Source organism: Sciurus carolinensis, chromosome 1 (genome assembly GCF_902686445.1).
Source record: "Sciurus carolinensis chromosome 1, mSciCar1.2, whole genome shotgun sequence".
In the NCBI taxonomy this organism is placed as follows: domain Eukaryota; kingdom Metazoa; phylum Chordata; class Mammalia; order Rodentia; family Sciuridae; genus Sciurus; species Sciurus carolinensis.
In genome coordinates this window covers 135,698,219-135,723,065 of record NC_062213.1, presented here as the reverse complement: position 1 = coordinate 135,723,065, position 24,847 = coordinate 135,698,219, and the positions used below count along the sequence as shown (strand labels likewise).

The 24,847-nt window shown below is 35.4% G+C and overlaps 1 protein-coding gene and 1 pseudogene across 2 annotated transcripts in view; one reads left to right on the top strand and one right to left on the bottom strand.

Moving 5' to 3' along the window:
• Hs2st1 (heparan sulfate 2-O-sulfotransferase 1) overlaps nucleotides 1-24,847 on the top strand; it is a 188,913-nt gene that overhangs the window by 63,220 nt on the left and 100,846 nt on the right. The gene's annotated exons all lie outside the window — the stretch shown is intronic.
• On the bottom strand, nucleotides 13,119-13,728 carry LOC124983465 (ras-related protein Rab-1A-like; annotated as a pseudogene).

The following is a 24,847-nucleotide window of genomic DNA, read 5'->3' as shown; positions in this document are numbered from 1 at the left end:
TTAGCAACTCTGACGCTTTCATCAGATTTTTGCAAAATCTTTTGTGATTAAAATTTGTGATTGCTAAATTAGAAGATAATAGAAGGTTTTGTTTATATACAATTTTTAAATTGTATTTTTCTCTATTATGGATAATTAAACTGACTGTAAGAACTCCTTCTCTCTCTGTCTTCTTAGTTTCTTATTAAAATTCTTTTAACTCTTTGCCCATTTTTTGTGGTTGAAGGAACACTCTATCCTATTTGTTTTCCTAAATGTTGCTTTCCTTGTAAGTGGTGTTATCTCTGTATTCCAGGAAAAGTAATGGTAGGAAGCAGATTTATTCCAAATCAACCTAAACTAGCATGTGCACCAAATAATTAAACATATTAAACACTGAGAACTATTTATTTCACATACTAATTAGAAAAGGAATGAGTGCCAACTGTTCTTCCTCTTGTTCCCATCCCTGTTTTCAAGACTAGTTAACATTAACTTTAACCTTATTTCCTAAAAAGCTTTCTCTCAGCAAAGGAAACTATCAGCAATGCAAAGAAAGAGCCTACAGAGTGGGAGAAAATCTTTGCCAATCATACTTCAGATAGAGCGCTAATCTCCAGAATCTATAAAGAACTCAAAAAACTCTACACCAAGAATGTAAATAATCCAACTGAAAAATGGGCTAAGGAAATGAATAGACACTTCACAGAAGAAGATATACAAGCAATCAACAAACATATGGAAAAATGTTCAACATCTCTAGTAATAAGAGAAATGCAAATCAAAACCACCCTAAGATTCCATCTCACCCCAATTAGAATGGCGATTATCAAGAATACAAGCAACAACAGGTGTTGGCGAGGATGTGGGGAGAAAGGTACACTCTTACATTGCTGGTGGGGTTGCAAATTAGTGCAGCCACTCTGGAAAGCAGTGTGGAGATTCCTTAGAAAACTTGGAATGGAAACACCATTTGACCCAGCTATCCCACTCCTTGGCCTATACCCAAAGGACTTAAAATCAGCATATTACAGAGATACAGCCACATCAATGTTCATAGCTGCTCAATTCACAATAGCCAGATTGTGGAACCAACCTAGATGTCCTTCAATTGATGAATGGATAAAGAAAATGTGGTATATATATACAATGGAATATTACTCAGCCATAAAGAATGACAAAATTATGGCATTTGCAGGCAAATGGAGGAAACTGGAGAATATCATGCTAAGTGAGATAAGCCAATCTCAAAAAAACAAAGGAAGAATGATATCGCTAATAAGTGGATGATGACACATAATGGGGGGTGGGAAGGGTTAGTGTTGGGGTTGGAGTTGGGTTTAGGGAGGGGGGCAGGAATGGAGGAAGGAAGGACTGTATAGATGGAGGGGAAGGGTGGGAGGGGAGGGGGGGAAGGGAAAAAATGGCAGAATGAATCAAACAACATTACCCTATGTAAATTTATGATTACATAAATGGTATGCCTTTACGCCATGTACAGACAGATAAAAAACATGTATCCCATTTGTTTACAATAAAAAAAAAAAAACCTTATTTCCTTTATAAATGTGGCTTATGTGGATATATTATTAAGAAATTTGAACCAGGATTTGACTGTATTGAGTATCAGGGCCCCTGTGAGGGGCCACAGTGGGTCTCAGGCATTCATACAGTAAATTTTCAAAATTAATAATCCCAGCTCAAACTACTTGAAGTCCATAAAACAACTTCACTCTTCTTACTCTGTTTTCCCAGATAGTCATTTTCAGGCAGATCTTTGAGACATTTCATGATGAAGCGGATATTCATGTTTACATTTACATGCCTGCTTTTATCTGTATGTATTCTTTCCTCCTCTCTTTTGAGACCTAGCATGCCTTTCTTTTTCCCAGGTATATTTTCATGCTATTTATAATACTCTTCTACTGAGTCTTAAGATTGTGCTCAAGAATATATTCTTGTGGCTGTCATATAGTAACAAGAAATCCATTTGCTCAGTATTTGAGAAATGATGTGATCATTTGACTTAGAAGACACAACCATGTCTTTCAAATTTATAGCATTATTATTCTCCTTTGACTAACCTCTACCACCTTCTTATGCCTTTTTGAATCTGCAGCCACTTAACTTTTATAATTAGTTTTCTTTTATAATTCTTTTATAATTATAACTTACCATGCTGATCCAATGAAGGGTTGCCAGTCTTTGTCACCTCAGTTCCACTTGTAATGGGGCTGTAGATATAAGAGAAAATAAAATATTTTTAAGGTCACATAAAGAAGATGGAAAGTAAGATTTAAAAAAAAAGTCTTCCAAGTTTTCCTGGTGACTGAGATTAGAAGCAAAAGCGATGGGAAGGTGCAGTGCAGGCTTGGTAGGAGATGTCATTGTGACTGTTGTTCAGGACTTTTCCTGTCTTACCTTCTGCTATGGAAAAGGAAATTGTAGGACAACTGCAAAGCAGCATCTTAGAAGGCCAGACAACAGGAACTAGCAGATCTTTCTCTCTGACTCTATCCTCCCCTCTGTATAGGATCTTGTTTGTAGTGTTTTTTGCCCTAAATCTGGAGGCCTTTATTTCCTCACAAGAGGGTTTTCTTATTCTGTTTTCTAGTACTCAAAAAAGCATCCTTTAAATAAATCTTAATTAATTTTGCTACTGCTTTGATTTTGTTCTCTCTTATCTTTTATCCTACGATTAGTATCCCCTCCTCCCAGTATACCCAAATGTGAATTATACTCTTCTTATTTTGTACTTTAATTCAGTTAACAGATTGATCACAGTTCTCTTGGGGTACCAGATTCAGAAGGTATGGATTCATTACATTAAAGACAATGTGGTTTAATTTTTTCTTCCCTTTCAACTGCAAAAGGGAGATAAGATTTGTCTCACAGAGTTGTTATATGAATTAAGTAAGAAAATGTATAGTTTGGACTTTTGATACGTTAATGTATCAGTAGAATAGGATAAAGTATGTCTAAAACACTTTTTAATAAAAGATAGATTTTAGTAATCAAAATGATTAAGTATACCTTGAGCCTTAAAGATATTAGGTTTTAACTATCTGGAAAACTTTCCTGTCTTGAGTTAACTTTTGAAAATTCAGGTTATCTAGAATTTTGTAATATTTTAATTTTGTTTCTTTTATGTACTGCATAGAGGAGAAAAAATATCCTTTCTTTTTGCCAACCTAGGTTCATTGAATGGGGTCCCTTAAAATACAGATTAACAGGAAAAAGCATACAAATTTATTTAATACAAGTTTAACATAACACAGGAGCTTTCATAAACAAATCAAGACTGGAACAAACAGCTGAACCTTGTGTTTTTATGCTAGGTGTGTTGAAGCGAAAGGTAGTGGAAATTGTCATAGAATAAAGAACAAGTGTGAGCTACATATAATAAACTGGAGGTGTGGCAAGGCCTATTGGTTCAGATTCCTCTGCATCCTTCTGTCTGTGGATATAATGATACCCCTGTCCTTAAGGCGTAGGGAGAGTACCTCTCACAGAAGAGTCTATGGTTTCTGTCAGGGGAAGGTCAGAAAATCTTCTGTTTCTCAAATTTCTTCACCTTAAATATTCAGTGTCAGGTGCCATATTTTCAACTGACTTTAATTTCAAAAAATTATTTCACAATTACATAATCTATTCTATGTGATTGCATTTTTTCTTGATTCAGGTTGGAAGACTGGTGTTTGTACTGGTACACAGTAATGTTCCACAGATAATACAGTTTTACACTTTTTTCAGAGTACTTTAGTGCATATTTGCATCAGGTGCCATATTTTCAACTGGCTTTCATTTCAGAAGCTTTTTAATACTCTGATACAGCTTTCATTTTAAATTTATGCAACCATATTTAGAAATCTAAAACCCAACAGAAGTTGAGGGAAGGAGTGCCCCTATATCTATGACACATTTTTGTCTGTGATGTGTATAGAAATTTGATGAGGTTTCTGTTAACCTTGTTGTAAGCAACAAAATTCCCTTTCACAGACCTGGCTTACAAAGTTCCACAGTGAAAGCCCCTTCTAGTTGACTGTTGGCTAATTCGAGAATCTGAAAGAACTTGTGATGACGCTGTAAGGTAAGATTGAAACTTGTAACACAAACATGTCCCCCTTCTGGGAATTCAGTTTCCTTAGAAATAAATAAACAAACAATAATGGTGGTTTCAAAAGGAAAGTATAAGAGTATATTTTAATCTTTTAAGAGTGAGATGTGACACTTTATGGTATAGTGGCAATAGTTATGCTTAATTCTGGTACAAATAAAGCAATTTTAGACCCTTTTATTACAGAATGGAAGCTGTATTGTTTCTTAAGTAATTAATAAATTCAAAAATATATGCATTTTGCTTAACACTCTGATTTTCAGTATTTCAATCGTATATCTTCAAATAATAACCTACATAGTTTTGTGAAAAAATGAAGTTTTCTGGAATTCAGTTAACTGAAGATACTTAGAATAGGAAAAAATATTTCAAATTTCTAATCATGCTTTTGAAAAAACTTTCCTTTATAGTGCTAACTCAGCTGCTGCAGAATAAAGAATAGTTAATGCTTGTTTAAAAAGTGTTGTAGATATCAAAAACAAAGTTGTAGGAGATGGATACGAAGGTATTTAATACCAGCTGTTTGGGAGACTGAGGCCAGCCTGGGCAATATAGTGAGAATCCATCTCAAAAAAGAAGAAAAAAAAGTTGTAAGAAATTTCTTTCCCTTTCTCATCTCTGCTGTCTTATCACTGCTATTTGAAAGAGTCCAAACTATATGGTTATTTAAATGTTGGAATTAAATATCTTCAGGTGATTTAATAATTGACTGATTTGTTTTCAGAAGTATGCACATAAATGTAAAAACTCTAATGTGTATCATTTTACTCTAAACATACATGGTTATGTAAAAATATCTACTTTAAAGCATGTATGATCATTTTGGCATTTAAGGACTCTGCTAAGTACTAATCTATTTGTCAGGATATGGTCTGGAATCATTCACAATCTTAATATTTGAAAGCTCTCAAAAACACCAAAATATTATATATACACACATATAAGAGTTTTAGCTTTTATGCTCAAAAATATTTTTCTTAAGCATTGTCTGTGTATTGGTAAAAAATATTTTTCTTAAGCATTGTCTGTGTATTGGTGGCTTCTGGACTAGTGAATTAATTGTGAAGTTTTGAAAATCTGCACACTTCCTGCATGTGCATAGCCAGCCCCTACCTTCATGGTGGTAATTTCAGGCCCTCTAACCAACATAGACTGCTATCAAGATAGCTTTTGGAAAAGGGAATCACTACTGACCTATTCTATAGTCATCCATTAACCACATAGTCTTTTGATCTTAATGTGCCCTGGAGGAGGAGAAGCTATATCCCTAGGGTCAAATAGCAAAAGTTAAATACTGGGGTCCTTCTGGGAAGTACCTTAGTATCCTGCTCCAGTAGAGCATATGGGAGACAGAGTTCAGAATCAAAAAGGTATCTGATTATCAAGAACCAAAACTCATGTTACAAAACCAGCAAAGTGCAGTGGCCAGGATAGGCCACACTTTTTAACTTTTCTAAACCCCTTGAAATTGATCAACCAGTATAGAGAAGTTTTATTAATGCTGCATATTTGACATAGAGAATTATACTCTGAAATCTTTTGGTAGGCCTGGGCCTAGAATTCATTCCATTTGCCAGAGCTCCTGGCCAGAAACTTAAAATCTGGTTATAGCCACTAATTCTCAGTTGTTTGGGGGAATAGAGTGGGAGTAAAAGCCAGAGCTAACAGTGAGCTGAGTCACATCTGCTTTAAAAATGATCTCCTTTAATCTGTTGGGAATGACCATCAGAACTGAGTAGCTGTAGCTCGGCATCTGGTCATCCTTACCAGGAACCTCCCAGCTCCTTGATCCAACCTGCCATGAAGAGAAGCAGATTAACTGGGAAAAGGCATTGATGTTAAAAAGGAAAAGCAGAGCTGCAGTTGTAGCTCAGTGGTAGAGCACTTGCCTTACATGTGTGAGGCACTGGGTTCAATCCTCAGCACCACATAGAAATAAATAAATAGAGGTATTGTGTCCATCTACAACTTAAAAGGAAAAGTAACTTTTCTTCCATTATCCAGTGGTGGTGGTGGTAGAATTCCATGTGATAAATGGGCAAGAGGTAATGACTTAAGAACCCTAGATGCATGATAGCAAAGTTGCAGACTCCTATTCTTTAAGATGGATTTCAAACTAGTGTTACATAGTCCATAAAGATGCTGATCTGAAGCCAGCTACCCATGAAAAGTTCCAGATGGACCTGGGATGTTGTCTGCCTGTAACCTAAGATCCGGCATCTGCACTTTGGTAAATGTTACCCAGGGGTGGCTGTGACGGCTAGTGCCCAGCTAAAGGGATTCATACTTTAAGGATCCTAGGAACTGAAATCAAAGGGACGCTGGATCAGGATGCAGTCACTGCTTAGTTGAGCTGAATGGGGTCACTGATGCCTATGGTCCTTGTTACGGTGCGCAACTTAAGAACAGATCGATCACCACTGAGAAGTCCGAATTTGAAAGTCTTTATTAAGCCGGCCAGCTGACTGTCTCACACAATGCCCCAAAAATGGCTATTGGGAGAACAGCTCTGACCATAGGGTTGTAGGGATTTTTATACCAAAAATCACATCAATCATAAGTGTCTGTTACTATGATTTGAAATTACAAACTAATATCATGAGATCATCAACAGAGGGGGAAGTGAGACAAAATGACCCTTACCTAGGCACAAACTAAAGAATAGTTACTAACATCAACACAATCATCATTCACATGGTGCACTGTTTAGGAACAATAGGAATTAAAAGCAATTTTTCATTACATAAGAATTGTCATTTTGTATTGCTAAACATGTCATGCTAAGTAACCGATGGGCACAGAGGCGGGGTGTTCCCATGGAAGAAGTTTATTTCCTACATAACATGGTTGTCCAGTCATGTCCCCAATAGTCTGGCCTATAACATTCCCACCGAGCCAGGTGTGTCAACCCATCAAAGTCCTCAAGAGAGAAAAACTGGAAGGAGCAATTTTCCTCACTCTATTGTGTTCCTTCATTATCTGCAGAACCTAACATAGTGTGTGGTGTGTCACAGCTATTCAGTAGATTACATGAGTCAATAAATGAACGACTGGCCTATTCATTGAGGGTCATTCCCCAGCTTGTTCCTTAATACTGAGAAAACATACAGAAAAAGCTGCCAAGGAATTTGAGGCTGTCATAAGTAAGAGTTTATCACTGACTAAAAACATGAGCCAATGTCATGTCACCTCTGTCTGAAGTCAAGTCCTCTTAGGTAATAACTGTGGTTTTCAGCCTTCTGGATAGAGAGAAATGATTGGAGGCAGGAAGCAAGGAGGAAGGAGGGATATCCTGAAGGGCTTAAATAGGCATAAATGCCTTTAATCTGACCTCTAAGCAGAAAGATCAGATTACTTGAGAAGTGTAAAACTTCCCTTGACACTCCCTACCTGTAGCTTAGGTCAGCTCAAGAGGATTATCAGTGTCATCCTGAGCCAAATACTATTTAAAGTCAATGATATGTGCATTTTGGATATTTCCCACCTTGTTGCAGCCATAGGCTGAGATGATAGAGAGCCCACCCTTGACTATGCCAGTCCTAAAATTGAAGTTGGGGTGGGAGTGGCCTGGTACTATGAGACCTTCTCTGCATCTAGTAGCCATGAAGAACACATTAATCCCATGAGTCCTCTACTGTCTGGCCCAGCCACTCTCCTCCTGGTGAAGCATCAGCTATGTCCCTTTGAGATCCAGCTCCCTTTCTGGGAGGTAAGGCCACACAGGGGTTAGAGACTGATAAATAGCAAACTCTTTTACTGGAATTGTGGCACAAGAGGGACTGTCTCAACCCCCTGGCTCAAGGTATTCTGCAGGGAGAATTTCTCATAGACTCAGAAAAGAAACTGGTTAAAATGGAACCCACATTTTTTCCTGTGTTACAATCTGGATCTATAGGACCCCTTATGAGTATAAGGAGGTAGTTTTAGAACACACAAAAGGTACACAGAGCAGGAACAGACCTGCAGTTTGTTAGTTACACCAAATTTTTTTGACTGAGCCTATGGACAGTACCCAACTCATTTGCAAAATTTCAAAGGAACTTATGAGAGAATGCAGTGGTGAGGTGGGGGCAGCCTGTCTAGGGTCCTCCTTCCCCTGTATTAGAAGATCGAGGTCATGTAATGGTTGAGCTAGAGGGAAACCCAAATGTAACCCTACCATTGCTTTCCTGAATGCAGTACAAAATAACCAGCATATTTTATTTCTCTTCATATAGCATTTCTTGGGCAACATATAGATGACATGAATAAGAGGGTATTAGATTTGGCCACTAGGATGAGATTGAGCTGTTAGAAATGGTAGGTTTTTCTAAAGAGAAAATGAATGAGAGGTTTTTGAGAGCATACTAGTTTATGGAAACCTCAGATTTATAATCCTGTTTATTGATTTAATGGATTCCTTTAATATCTATTGGAACAGTTATGCTGTGGAAACAGCTGCTAGATAAATTCTGGGGATATATTTGCTAAACAGGATAGATAGACTTAGTGCTTCATTGGAGTTTACATTCAGGGATAGCAAACAAACAGTAAACAAGATAATTTCATAGAGTAATTGTGCTGTGAAGGAAACAATAGGGTAGAGTGATAAAGAGTAGGGAGGCTATTTTAGATTTGGTGAGCAGAAAAGGTCTCTGAAAATGTGATCATAAACTGATGATAAGGTACCGTGCCAGTAGTACATGGTTTCTTAAAATGGTAAGGTAAGCCGAGTGCCATTGTACATGCCTATAATCCCAGCAGCTCAGGTGAGACAGGAGGATGTGGCTCAGTGGTTGAGTGTGGGAAGCCATCCACGTTTAGCAGAATCAGGCTTGGTTGAGCCATGGGATACAGAGGTCTGACTCCCACGAACTGGCAATCATGAGAGACTGTTTCAGGGGCACTGTACAGAGGTGGCTCACTGCCTGAGGGAATGCTAATTCTCTAAGCAAATGGCTTCCCTAACTTCACCCCATCATGTTCCTCATAGAAGCCTCTCCTGGTCCCTCTTCCTGTGCGAGTATAAATAGAGGTGAAGGTGGGCTTCTCCATCTTGTTGGAGGCCAGATCTGGCATGGCCCAGTCTGCTACACCCCCTTCCATTTGAAAAGATTATTGGCTCTTGTTTTTATTGATTAGAAAAGTTTATTAGTAATTAATTGATAGCACCATAGTCCTCAGACAGAGATTCTTCACTTCATCCACACGGAATGTGGCAGAACCCCCCATAGTTGAGTGTCCCTGAATTCAATTCCTGGTACCCCCTCCAACACACAAATGGTAAGGTAAATTACTCAAATCAACTTTTCCACAGAAATTAATGAAACATACTGGATAAATGAAAAGATAGTCACTTTTTGCTTGATAGCCCATAACTAGAGGTATGGATTAATGCTGATCAAAAGAGGAAAATAAGATGGAAAGAAAAGAAATTAACAGAAATATGGTCACAGACTGACTTAGATACACATTCGCATCATAGGTATATAGCACAATTTGGTGATATTCCAATCTTTAGTAACCCTTAAAGCAGATGTAATACTCTATAGATGAAGTATGTTATCCTAGACTTCAGTGAACCCCTACAAAGACATTTTCAAGCAAGTAGTTTTGAGACAGCAAGGCATATGAAGAAACAGACAACTGAATAAGAACCAGTGAGGACAGCAGAAGCAGAACTCCATAGACTTGAGATATTGAAATTATTAAATATAGATTTAAGACAGCTGTGCTTATGAATTATGACACCTCTGAAAATATCTACCAGGAAATCATAAAAAACAACATAGATTTAGGAACCATACACATGTTTTAGAAATGAGAACCCCAATAACAGAAGTTAAATGAGCCTGCTGGTTCTTCTGCCTTTAAAAATATTTTATTTTTATTTTTTTAGTTGTAAATGGGCACATGCCTTTATTTATTTTTATGTGGTGCTGAGGATCAAACCCAGTGCCTCATGCATGCTAGGTAAGTGCTTTACCACTGAGCTACAGCCCCAGCCCCATTCTTCTGCCTTTTGTTCATAACTTTGTATCAAATGGACTCTGCTACTAAAGCATTTAAAAAGTTGGGCCATATATAAATACAGCTCTATGAAGGCCTTGGAGAACTGTAGAGTGTAGCCTGGACTTGATTGCCTATGGTTTTTGAGAAAAAAGAGGCTTATAAAATGAATCCCTATTCATTTTGGTTTTTTCCTTGAGGACATTTTCCAATTCTTAGTGCTGGGTGGGTGGAGCTAAAGCAGAAAAAAAAAAAATTATATGACTAAGAAATCCAAAGAGACCAAATGCTGGAGGGGAGAGAACAGTAGAGCATTGAATATTCTCTTTATAACATCTGCATAAAAAAATTCTACCTCAAGAATGGTAGAATTCCAGGCCCAGACAAAATTCCAACAAACTTAGGAGGATGCAGATTAAAGTTGAAGTCCATCAGGCAGTAGTGTGTAGCACACTAAAGCCATTATCTTAAAAAGTACTTACCTCCAGAGTGTTTTCACCTGTGTATGATTACATTGCTTATGAGAGCTAAAGATGAAAGAGAATCTGTTTAAAGATACTTATCTTTTGTCTTATAAATATGTGGAAGAGATAGATTGTATTCCAAAGGCAAATACTGTGTGAGGTTTTAAACTGTGAAAACAGATGCATTCTGCATCCATTATTAGAATGAAGCAGTGGATGATCCTTACTTTTTATTTGTTGTACCAGATTGGTACAGGAGGTAAGAACAACTTATTTTGAGATTAAGGATATCCTTGTGTTGTTGGTCTGTACATAATTCCTTTAAGTGGTCTTTGTGTTTTTATCTTGCTACAGGATTTCATCATATCTTTGCTTTCATATACATCTGACTTTTAAGTGGTTAGAGAAATTTGCTGTAGGGGCTGGGGATGTAGCTCAGTTGGTAGAGTGCTTATCTCACAATCACATGGCCCTGGGTTCAAATCCCCAGCACCGCCAAAAAAAAAAAAAAAGAAATTTGCTGTAAGTAATGAAATGCCCTAAGGATTGACCAGCACAGTTAGTGCATAACCAAATGCATCCATAGGTACATAAGGACTCAGGAGCATATTTTTTACAGGTTAATGAATTTTCTTCAGAGCTATTGCTAAAGAATATAGTTCTCAAGTACACTTGTCTAAGTCAATAAGTCTGTTGCACTAGAAAGTTTACAGGCAATAAAACAAAACACTAAACAAATTGTCTCAAATGACATGTCTGTTTCTTAATGTTCACAGTAGTTATACTGTAAAAAGTCATTCCTGTTCTCTAAGAGAAAATTACTAATTTTGTTTTTAATAAGATTTTATTAGGTTCAAAATCTTGAATTTTATTAAGACTTTTCTTTCGGTACATATATACACATATTTAATACAGCTTTTTAAAAGTTAATGCCTTTTATTTATTATTTACCTTTACTTTCACCATGTTTATAATGACTTTTTTTTTGTAACTTTTCAGTGAAATTCCCAAAATGTAATATTTTGCCACTTCTTTACCAAAATCTAATTTAATCTCAAGGCTAGAAAATTATCTAAAATCTAGTTACTTGGACTGGTTCATGAACTATACATTCTATGACCATTACCTGGGAAATTATTAGGAAAACAGAATCTTGGCCTCCCCCATAGAATTACTGACTCACAATCTACATTTTAATAAACTCAAGTGACTCAGTGTACACATTAAAATTTGAGAAGCATTTGATCTAAAAACTTGTCTAGTACATATCTTTACTAACTTTAAAGGAAAAGAGTTCTATGTTTTAGAAAATATGTAGCACATAATCAAAGATGAAGGTATTTTTAAACCTCTTATGAAATATCTCAAACTCATGTAATCTGTACTTTTTGGAAAATAAAGTTTATTTTTAGGGGGTTTACCATGTCTGTTGTTACACCCATTTCCTTTTATTTGGTTTGTCTAATCTAGTTCCAGACTTTTTTAAACCATTAGCTCCAACTTTTCCACTTGAGCTTTTATCTTATATTTACAACATTCTTCATGCCTCAGATAGAATATATCATCTTGCTTTTCAAACTGTGTTCTCCCCCAGCTTCCTCTTGTTAATCATATATCTTTCTAGGCCTAGTAGAGTCTCATTCTCCAAGTGTCTTTTAAAAATTTCTAGTATACGTTGATTTCCTCTTCGCTTACTCCTGTATCCTTTTTAAAACATTTTCTGTATGAGATGGAAGTGGAATTCATGTCTTCAACACAACTCTCTGTTTCCACTGTTTTATCTACTTCTACTTCTAGTATAGTTTTTGACAATAAAATGTGTCTTTGGAATTTTGGCCTCTTTTAAAATTCCAGTACTACTCTAAATTATTCAGTTTAAAACAGTTATGCTAGCAAGTATGCCATAATAGTTTGTAAACTTTCTGTGTTTTACAGTTAACAGGTGTTCCACTCTGTAATAGAAACCAACTTTTTTTTCCCCAATAAGCACAATATTTATTAAATGTATCTTCAGTTGTTTTGTTACATAGTGTGCAACAAATTACAGTATTCTGCAGCCACAAATTATATGCAGAGTATGAAGAAACTATTAATCAGATAGTGTAATCTTTCCATTTATAACTCTACAAGGAAGAACTAGCAAATCAGATCTTACATAGAATATCTCACTAAACTTGATGCATGTAAAGTGACAGACACTGGTTATACTGTTTGATACAAAATGACTGAACTTCATCAGAAGACTAAACCCGAAATCTGAATGCCAACATAAACATCAAAACAAAATGTATTCTAACCAACCATGGGGAACAGTCTGGTATCAGGAAAACAACAAGGATTACACACATTATTTTATAAACCAGCACACAAAAGTTTAAAACAGTTCTGAAAATGAAGTTAGCTGTCATGAGTCAAGGGAATAAAAAAAAGTGAGTATTGACCATTTACAATCTCTGACCTTTGCGGAGACGGTAGTGCAGCTACATACAATACAATTCAGGCAATTTTGTTTTTTCACTTGGGTTCAGATTGCAAATTCATTGCTGTGAGAAAAAAAATGGAGGCAAATTTTAGCAGCAACCTCCACCTGACTGTTTGATTGGAGTGCTCTGAATTTTAACAATGGACTTCTCTGCGCCACCAGGTGTCGCTCCAGGGCCCATTCGCTATTTAATCTCAGCTGCCATCGTCATGAAAGACTGTTCTACATTCCTTGCGTAGCACTGGTTTCCAAAAATGGAATTCCAAGGGAATCAGCAAATTCCTTTGCTGTTGTGTAGTGTACTACTTCCTTTGGGGTCAGATCACATTTGTACCCTACCAACAACTTGTTGACATTTTCACTGTCATAACGATCTGTTTCCTGCAGCCCCTGTTTGACATTACTGACTCAGGATCTGTCATATCATACACAACTGTGATGCCATGGGCTCCTCTGTAATAACTGGAGGTGATGGTTAGAAATATTTCTTGGCCTGCTGTGTCCCATATTTGAAGCTTGATTGTTTTCCCATCTAATTCTATAGTTCTTATTTTGAAATACACACCAATTGTGCTGATGTAACTTTCTGTGTATGTGTTATCTGCAAACCTAAGGAGGAGGCAAGACTTTCCAACCCTAGAGTCGCCAATCAGAAGTAACTTGAATAAATAATCATATTTGGGATTCATGCTGGACATGCCACTGCAGCTGCCACTGCCGCTGCCCTGACTCTCCGTGCCACGGGTAATTGAAGGGAAGGGATGAGATAGGCTGTTCTAATTGAAGGGAAGGAGTGAGATGGGCTGTTCCGGGAGAGCAAATGTCTTACCCCACTCCGTCTCCTTAGAACACAATCAGCAGCCGCCGACACTCAGCTATCACTTCCACCCCAGTAACTAACTTTTAACAAATTTTAACTTGTTAAAAAACAAAAGCTAAATGAAAATGCCAACAATAGAACAGTTCTTATAAAGCAAATTATGGGTGCCCTCATCTTTAGGTACAAAAGAAATGGAATTAGCATTTACATTGGATGGCTTAACATCAGATATACAGGTAGTTATTTACTAGGGCGGCATTGGATTAGATGTTAATGAATGCTAACTTTAAAAAAAGCAATTTTAGAACTAAGGAATGTTAAAGATCATATTGTCCATAATTATAACAGAAACTAAGCAATTAAATGTCTTTTTGTATTTCTTCCCAAATACTATGCATGGCATATCTTCCAACTTTTGATTTTTAGTCTAAACCCCAAAAACTTCATGAAAAATTTCCAAATTATGCTTAATTCCAATTTGGAATAAAAGGTTAGCCTTTGCATTTAATAGCATTTGGCATCAGACATCAAATGAGTAGCTTTAACATGAAAAGATTTAATGTTTCCAAAATGATTCAAAAAGTGGAATGTACTTGGTCTTTCACTGAAGTAGATTGTTGGGGATGTCTAGAATTGTACACTTAAAAGCTTTTAAGAGTTTTTCATGTTTCTGTGCATTTTTTGTATATTTTCTTTGTAAAGCATTGCAGACATTTTACCTTTTATAACTCTTGTGTACTTCAGCTATGTAGCACAATGGCAACGTACTCAATTTTGAACTTCGGAAACTACTACCCCTTTTGCTATGTTGTTAACTATTAAAACAATTTTAACAAATTTGTCCACAGTTTCCGTTGCAGAGTAGCCAAACACTCCTACCATTTTAAAATTATTTGAGATATCAGTCACTCATCCAAATTGCTGTCTGCAACATTAGTTTCAGTGTTTGTTCCCTTGTTTTCGTTAGGTACCAAAAGCCTTATTTACCCATGGGGGAAAGTATATTTATTCAAATGAATATAACTTTGATAATCTTATATTACTTTGGGAAGTAAAATGTATAAACAAAAAGTTAGAGCAAAAATATTTTAAAATAGCAACTGGGTGTGGTGATGCATGCCTGTAATCCCAGGCTCCAGAGGCTGAAGCAGGAGGATCTCAAGTTCAAGGTTAGCCTCAGCAACTTAGTGAAACCCTAAGCAACTTAGGAGACCCTGTCTCTAAATAAAATATATATATTAAAAAGAAAAGGACTGGAGATGTGGCTAAGTTGTTAAGCACCCCTGGGTTCAATTCCTGGTACAAAGAAAAAAATTTTTTAAAGTTATTTTCCTAAACTCAAGTACTTGTTTGGTGGGGACAGTTAGTAGAGAAGAAGTGCTATATGCAAATATTTTTGAATTTGCTGTACACAAACAATTCTTCATATCCGTTGTTTATCTCTCTGAATGAAGTTCCTATCTCCAGAACATATGCATATAATTTCTGGGCTAACTTGTGTTAATATTATGAGATTCAAATTTTTATTTGCTTTTGAGGAAAAAAGTTTGGTTTAGTGATTGTTTTCCAAATTTTCCTTGCCTTGACCTCTACTATATGGGCTCTTTGCAAAGGAGAAAATATGAAATCTGTATTTAATGTAACTTCAAATATTTTCTTTTAAATGATCCAAAATATTTGCTCTGAAAATTAATTGAAAGAGCCTGCTGGAACGCTAGAGCTCAAGATTTAAAGTACTTTAAAAATAAAGTATAATAAAAAAGAAACTGGGTAACAGTTTTATTATATCAGTTTCTGTTAATATTTTTAAATAACTTTTGCTTCTAATTTTGGTAGATGAGAAAGCTTTGTATCTACTTAGACTCCACAATGTTAAACCTGCCTCAATCTCTATGTAGTTCAGTTTTTCTACATAAAATTTTTATTATTTTTCTACACGTCTTCTTGTTTTCTTTGTCCTTTTAAGGAAAAAATTATCAATCTCTTTTCCTTTTACCACTGAATACCTTGTGTAGTTCACTTTTTGGTCACTAACAACCCAGAGAATCCTTGTTTGGGGGTCATCTGAGGTCATTTGAGAATTAATATTTAGTATGGAATGTAGATAGTGTAGCTCTTCGACTTTTTAGTTTACTAATGAAACTCCTTAATTAAAATCATCCACAAAACTTGGTATGTATAAATGTAAGACACATAAACTTACTATTCTTTTTCAACTGAGGGTTGAACTCAGGGTCATTTGACCACTGAACCACATCCCCAGCCCTATTTTATGTTTTATTTAGAGAAAGTGTCTCGCTGAGTTGCTTAGTGCCTTTATTTTGCTGAGGCTGACTTTGAACTTGTGATCCTTCTGTCTCAGCTTCCCGAGCTACTGGGATTATAGATGTGTGCCACCAGGCCTGGCAAATTTACTGTTCTTTTAAAGCAGAGGTAGTGCTACTTTTGTGAGCAAGACATGTGTTTGGCCCAAGCCCCAAGGGCTTTATGGATCCCAGTGCAGACTAAAGGAATGGGTCTTTAGTTGGTACTGTGTTAGGTGAAGAAGGATCTTTGAAAAGGGAAAAAGCATAGGCTTAGTACTTCATAAGTTTTAAGAATATTTGAATGGTTATAACTGATTTCTTAGAGACAGGATTAAACCAAAAGCTGTTTAGAATTTTTGTCTGTTTTGTGTTAGGTATGAAATTAGTTGGGGCAAAGGAAGAAAAAAATGGAATAATATTTATAGAGTCTTGAAGTTGGATGGAAGCTTGTCTTTAATATTCATACTAGATGAGATTTTATATGCAGTAAACCAAATTTGAAAAATAACTTTTGAGGGGCTGAAGGTACAGCTTAGTGATAGAGTGCTTACCTAGCTTTGGAGATGGCCTGAGTTCTAGCCCAGGGCACTACAAAATAAATGAATAAATAAGTAAATAAAAAAATACTTTTTGATTATATATAGTATTCACAAACAAAAGAAATTGAGATTGTTTTCTCCTTTTTATGGAATAACATTATAAAGTTAAGTGTATCACCATTGACCCATTTTATCAAATGTGTTCAAGTGTGCATATTCTGGTTTGCATTAGAACAAAAATAGTCCAATTTTGTAGTTATTTCTATACTTGTCTGTTGAATTTTGTTTGATACCATTACCTTTAGACACTGTCAAATATGTAATTGATTTTTAGTCAGCAGCCAGTGTTTTGTGTTTTTTAGCAGTGTGGTTAAGGCAAATGTACTATTATGCCACTAGACATAATTCCTTATAGATGCAAAAAGATTGAATACCAGTTATACACATCATAACATTTAACTTTAGAAACTTTGTTATGATTTGGATATGTGGTGTCCTTCTACCCCCACCAAAAAAAAGTTTATGTGTTATGAAGGAATGTTCAGAGGTTAAATGATTATGAGAACTGTAATATAATCAGTGGATTAGTCTGTTTGATGGATTAATGATTTGAAAAGGCTGTTATACTGGGTGATAACCTATAGACAAGTAGGGTATGACTGAAAGAAGTAAGTTACTGGGGGTGTGCCTTTGGGGTTTATATTTTGTCCCAAGTACCTTCCTCTTTCTGCTTCCTGCCCACTATGAGCTGAACAGCTTTTCTCCACCATGGCCTTCTACTTCATCTAGGTCCCAGAGCAATGCAGTCCAAGGACCATGGACTGACACCTTTGAAACTGAGTCCCAAATAAACTTTTCTTCCTCTGAGTTATTCTTGTCAGGATTTTGGTCATAGCAATGGAAAACTGACTGAAAGATGTAAATTTATATAGTTACATGTCATTATTTACTAAAGAGATATTTGTCAGAGGAATATATCACACAGCAAGTATTATTTATAAGGTTTTATAAAAGGAATATTACTTTGTATCTGAAGAATGACTAAATAAAATTTTGTGTGCCAGTTTGAGTGTGTTCCCTGAACCATTTCAATACATAGTGTGGTAAAACAATAGAATATAAAAAGTATCCTTTCTTGTGGTATTGGCAGTGGACTCATGGTGAATAGCAAAGGTGCTATAGAACTATAAGAATTTCAAAGAATATTAAGAGTTACAAAGAGATTTAGAAGTCACATAGTATAGAAATCCATTCCATATTGTTTTTGACAGACAGGCATCAGTTCTCTAAAATTTCTAGAAATGGTGATTTTAGTAAAGGTAATGTATTTCAGTTTTTAAATATCTCTCATTATTGGAAATAATTAGTTGAACTAAAGGTGCTTCTTATTTCCATTCTGCGGTCCTAGTTGTGACCTCTGGAATTAAAAATTTAAGCCTAATCTAATCTGGTCTCCACAGGATGTCAGTTGGTATGTTTAAAGATATTTATCATGTTCCTTTAGTGTACTTTTTTTTCCTTTACACCAATATTTTTTTAAGTTGATTTTTTAAAACTAAATTTCAAATTCAAAATGATTATCATAGTGTGAATTCCCTTTTACCCACTTAGAGGTAGACTCCTGTATACGTTAGTTTTGTCATTTTATTTTAGCTTTTCATGTTTTATATTTTGATAGCTTGAGAACTACTCTGGGGCACCTGAACCTGTGATTTCCCTAAATGTTCAAATAAGTCAATTATGATACCTTTTTAAGCAAAGATATTACTTCAGTCTGTCTTTTGTACTTTTAAAGAATTGGTTCTTAATATTTAATGATAAAGCAAATATTAAGATATTGCCACTGAAAATACTAACTACAGTAAAACAAATTGAATAATATTAGAAGTTCAGTGATTAAATAGATGCCAGTGATTGGCACCTTGGGATTATAGTTCTGTTGTGGATTCAATAATTAAAGAATTAATTAGTGTATATTTTTGTTAGCCTCCATTAGTAAAATAAAGAGAACTAGGGAAAAGGATTCTGGGAAGATGCATAGTAGCTAGAAAGAGAAAAATCTTAAGAAAAAGACAGTAGCAATTGCATATAAGCATTAAAACAAAGTTTTGAACATTTACCTCTAATTTTTTTTGACTACTTACTCATAAATCATACAATTGTAAGATAATTTTTAATTCTCTTTCATTGTAAATAATTATTTTTTGGATATGTGAGTATTAAGATGACTTTAGTAGTATGTTTAAAAGATTCCCTTTTACTAGGTGAACTGAGATGTTCTTAAAAAAGTAATTAGACCTTACATGCCATTTCTTATTCTCCTTTAATCATGTTACCAAAATTTGGTGTATTTGGAAGAATTCTGCCATGAAATAACTTTTTCCTAGGAGTATAACTTCAGAATAAAGTGGATTTCTATTAGCAACTTTTTGAGCAATGGAGATTATATTACCTTTGCCTCTATTTTTCCACATAAGGACTACCCTATTATTGGATTTTGTGTAAAAATTTGAGATTTCATATCTTAAATACTAAGTAGAACAGCAGATATTTTAAACTTGTCATGAAAACTAAATTTTATATAAACATTTTAGTGAAATTCTTGTAATACAATGGGTAGGTTTTATAATAGGCTATCTAGCGTCCCATTGAAATTTAAGGAAATGTTTACCCTTTTTTATAGTGTTTTCTATTACCTTAATATGCATTACTGATGCCTAGGGATTGTAGTGAATTAATGAAAAATTTTAGCATTGACATGTTCCACTCAGCTTATTTTCTGCTACCATGATATTTAGAAGACATTTAGCAATGCTGTGAGCTGCAAGAGTTGCTGAGTTAGTTCACTATTATAACACAAGCCAGATATTCAGGGAATCCTTTATAAAAGGCATTAAAGTAAATAATGCACACAGAGCTTTTAGTAGTCAAAGGGACCTGGTTTGCATACATAGGCAGTGCCTGCCAACTGATTGATGAGGCCTGTTACTTTGAGATTGTATTTATTAAGAGGAATATTTCAGTAATTATATGCAAATACAATAGCCCAAATCGTTATAGATTCTAGTTAAGTAGAATGGCCAAAGTGAAAATTCTGAATGAAGTAGATTGAATCATTTCTTTATATTGTTTCATTCTACATGGAATTATTAAAACTTAAGATTGCTACTTAAAGGTAAGTTGTGCTGTGAGTATTCTGACTACTAACATTTGCATCTATTCAGTTGATTCTTATTAGCATTATGATTAATCTAAAGTTAATCTTCAAATATGTGCTAATATAAGATACTAGCTTAATCCCTTTATTAGTATGTATTATTGGCATTTTGTATATAATTCTAGACCTTTCATTATATGGTTGCTAGTACCTTTTTCCTCTGCAGTATGGATTGAGTGAAATAGCAATCTTATGAGAAAGTGTTACACTGGTGCTTTTAAAGTAATTGGATGATGCTGTCTTTTACAATAGGAAGAGGAATTGAATTCTTTCAAAGTACTACGGATGTTACTAGGGATGTAACTCAGTAGTAGAGTGCTTACCTAGCATGCATGAGGCCTTAGATTATAACAATCCAAGCAAGACACACACACACACACTCTCTCTCTCTCTCTCTCTCTCTCTCTCTTTCTCTCTCACTCTTTCTCTCTCTCTCACACACACACACACACAAGGCATCAAGCTAGATGGCATCAGGGATTAGAAAATTACTGTGTACACAATTTAAACAGATCAATATCAAGCAATGAAATAGAAGAAGCCATTAAAAACCTACCATCCAAGAAAAGCCCAGGACCAGATGGATTCTCAGCTGAGTTCTACAAGACCTTCAAAGAACTCATTCCAATACTTCTCAAAGTATTCCAGGAAATAGAAAAGGAGGGTACCCTACCAAACTCATTCTATGAAGCTAATATTACCCTCATACCCAAACCAGGAAAAGACACATCAAGGAAAGAAAAATTTAGACCAATATCCTTGATGAATATAGATGCAAAGATCCTGAACAAAATATTGGCAAACTGTATCCAAAAACATATTAAGATAATCGTGCATCACAATCAAGTGGGATTCATCCCTGGAATGCAAGGACGGTTTAACATCCGTAAATCAATAAACGTAATCCATCATGTCAACAGACTTAAGGATAAGAATCATATGGTTATTTCTATTGACGCAGAAAAAGCATTCAACAAAATACAACACCCCTTCATGCTCAAAACACTAGAAAAAATAGGGATAGTAGAAACATACCTGAAAATTGTAAAGACTATTTATGCTAAGCCCATGCCAACATCATTCTTAATGGAGAAAAACTGAAACCATTCCCTTTAAAAATGGAAGCAAGACAGGGATGTCCTCTTTCACCACTTCTATTCAACATTGTCCTCAAAACTCTAGCCAGAACCAGAGCAATTAGACAGACCAAAGAAATTAAAGGGATACGAATAGGAAAAGAGGAACTTAAGCTGTCACTATTTGCTGATGATACGATTCTCTATTTAGAGGATCCAAAAAACTGCTCCAGAAAACTTTTAGACCTCATCAATGAATTCAGCAAAATAGTAGGCTATAAAATCAACACGCATAAATCTAAAGCATTTTTATACGCAAGCAACGAAACATCTGAAAGGGAAATGAGGAAAACAACTCCATTTGCAGTAGTCTCAAAAAACAAACAAACAAAAAAAAAACTTGAGAATCAATCTAACCAAAGAGGTAAAAGATCTCTACAATGAAAACTACAAAACATTGAAGAAAGAAATTGGGGAAGACCTTAGAAGATGGAAAGATCTCCCATGTTCTTGGATAGGCAGAATTAATAGTGTCAAAATGGCCATACTACCAAAAGTGCTATACAGATTCAATGCAATTCCAATTAAAATCCCAGTGACATACCTTACAGAAATAGAGCAAGCATTTATGAAATTCATCTGGAAGAATAAGAAACCCAGAATAACTGAAGCAATCCTTAGCAGGAAGAATGAAACAGGGGGTATCGCAATACCAGAACTTCAGCTATACTACAAAGCAATAGTAACAAAAATGGCATGGTATTGGCACCAAAATAGACAGGTAGATCAATGGTACAGAATAGAGGACACGGACACAAACCCAAATAAATATAATTTTCTCATACTAGACAAAGGGGACAAAAATATGCAATGGAGAAAAGACAGCCTCTTCAACAAATGGTGCTGAGAAAACTGGAAATCCATATGCAACAGAATGAAATTAAACCCCTATCTCTCACCCTGCAAAAAACTCAACTCAAAATGGATCAAGGACCTCAGAATCAGACCAGAGACCCTGCATCTTATAGAAGAAAAAGTAGGTCCAAATCTTCACCTTGTTGGCTTAGGATCAGACTTCCTTAACAGGACTCTCATAGCACAAGAAATAAAAGCAAGAATCAATAACTGGGACAGATTCAATCTAAATAGCGTTCTCTCAGCAAAGGAAACTATCAGCAATGCGAAGAGAGAACCTACAGAGTGGGAGAAAATCTTTGCCATTCATACTTCAGATAGAGCACTAATTTCCAGAATACATAAAGAACTCAAAAAACTACACGAAGAATACAAATAACCCAATCAACAAATGGGCTAAGGATATGAACAGACACTTCACAGAAGATCTACAAGCAATCAACAAACATATGAAAAAATGTTCCACATCTCTAGTAATAAGAGAAATGCAAATCAAAACCACCCTAAGATTCCATCTCACCCCAATTAGAATGGCGATTATCAAGAATACAAGCAACAATTTGTGTTGGCGAGGATGTGGGGAAAAGGTACACTCATCCATTGCTGGTGGGGCTGCAAATTAGTGCAGCCACTCTGGAAAGCAGTGGGGAGATTCCTTAGAAAACTTGGAATGGAACCACCATTTGACCCAGCTATCCCACTCCTCGGCCCGTACCCAAAGGACTTAAAATCAGCATACTCCATAGATACAACCACATCAATGTTCATAGCTGCTCAATTCACAATAGCCAGATTGTGGAACTAACCTAGATGTCCTACAATTGATGAATGGATAAAGAAACTGTGGTATATATATACAATGGAATATTACTCAGCTATAAAGAATAATAAAATTATGGCATTTGCAGGCAAATGGATGAAATTGGAGAATATCATGCTAAGTGAGATAAGCCAATCTCAGAAAACCAAAGGACGAATTATCTCGATAAGCAGATGATGACACATAATGGGGGGTGGGAGGGGGGCAAGAATGGAGGAAGGAAGGACTGTATAGAGGGAAAAGAGGGGTAGGGGGGAAGGGAAAAATAACTGAATGAGTCAAACATCATTACCCTATGTAAATGTATGATTATGCAAATGGTATGCTGTTACTCCATGTACAAACAGAAACAACATGTATCCCATTTGTTTACAATAAGAATAAATTAGAATAAAAAATGTTAACGGTTAAAAAAAAATTACTGTGTATTGCTAGTGTTCAACTGGTTGCCACTACCTATGTTATACACATATGTACTGTTTTCCCATCCCCTTAAACTATATGGTATAATGAGTGTGATTATTGACATACTATAATCTTTGGAAAGTAGGAAGGAAAGGTAAGTGAGCTCAAATTAAATGCAATCTCAGACATCAGGGAAGAAGCTAAGAAAATGGGAGTAAGTGGCCTTGCTATTATAGTAGCCTCCTGATAGTCAGTGGGCTAGTACATGTGAACATAGAAAATGTACTTCATTTTGTACAGTGGATATACATATACCACTTAATATTTTAAATGTCTTCATATTTATAATACTGGGCATTTTTTCTTGTTCCCTTTAAATCAGGGTGTATTAGTTAGCTTTCCCTAAATTGTGATAGCAGACAACTCCAAAATTGCAGTGGCTTATTTCTTTTTATATTATTATACAGTATTTTGTGGTTCTGCTGTAACTCTGTTCTGTGCCCTCTCCATTCTGAGACCTAAATTGCAGGAGAGCGGGGAGAATGTTGGTAGAACTTGTATGATGACTCTTAAAGCTTCTGCTTGGAATTGGCACGTGGAACTTTCACATTTCATTGGTAAAGGAGGTCAAATGTAATTCTTCTGTAGGATAGGCTCACTAAGAGAGGGACCACAAACATTAGGACTGTAATATAATCTATTGCATAGGCGTTAACATTTCTATCTCCTATCTTCCATCAAACGTTGCCCGTACTCTTACTGTTTATGGTGAAGAAGTATAGAATATTTTTTAGTTGTACATGATTCTTGATTTTCTTATTAATTACTATTTACATATTAAAAAATATGATGGTAAATGTAGACTGGCAAATGTGGAGAAATTAATTTGCAGAGTTTACCATGCCATTCGTATCTAGCTGATGGCTACGTCTAGTTAACAGCAGTGTGACTTGTAAAAAAATAATCTGTCATCTCCTCTTGTATAGAGTACCTTTCTGATGATTAGGGAAACAGAGAAACTTAGAAAAACATATTGTACATGTTTATATCTTGTGTTTGGTATTTTCATAAGTGGACTAACATTAGAGGTCTGCTTTTGTATTCATATGTCTATAAATATGAAATCATCTGAACTACCAAAGATTTTTAAAGTAAGAGTTCTTATTTAACATTCAATGAAACCACATAAAAAGACTTCCATACCTTCACTCTGAAAAAAGTAATACACAATATATCTAATTATTTTTACTGTTACATATTGTTTTTTGTATTGCCTTCCAAAAGCTAACCTGAATTCTGCATTTAATTCTTCATAATTACTGTAGAAACATTATTATGATAATGTAAACTAACTTTGGTTTATTGTGTTTATATCATAACAAAATATTCTGTTGGTCCTGATCAGAATGGATGATATGTTTACATAATGTTAGTCAAACATTTGTTCTTAGCACTTGTGAAAGGGCATTACTTATAATTTTAGTGGGTATCTGTCACATAAATTTAGTAATCAACTGCTTAAAATACAAACCATTGTACCCAGGAAATTATCAAAGATAATCTTAAGTGTTTTATTATGAGAAAAGCATACCTCTTAATACATCTTAATGTAGGGGCCCTACTTGGTTTTGTAGATTGTGAACTTTTGCTTTTTTAGCACCAAAATAGTTCTCTGCATTCTTTGATCATTTTCCCTTGTCTGTTTTGGATAACTTGAAT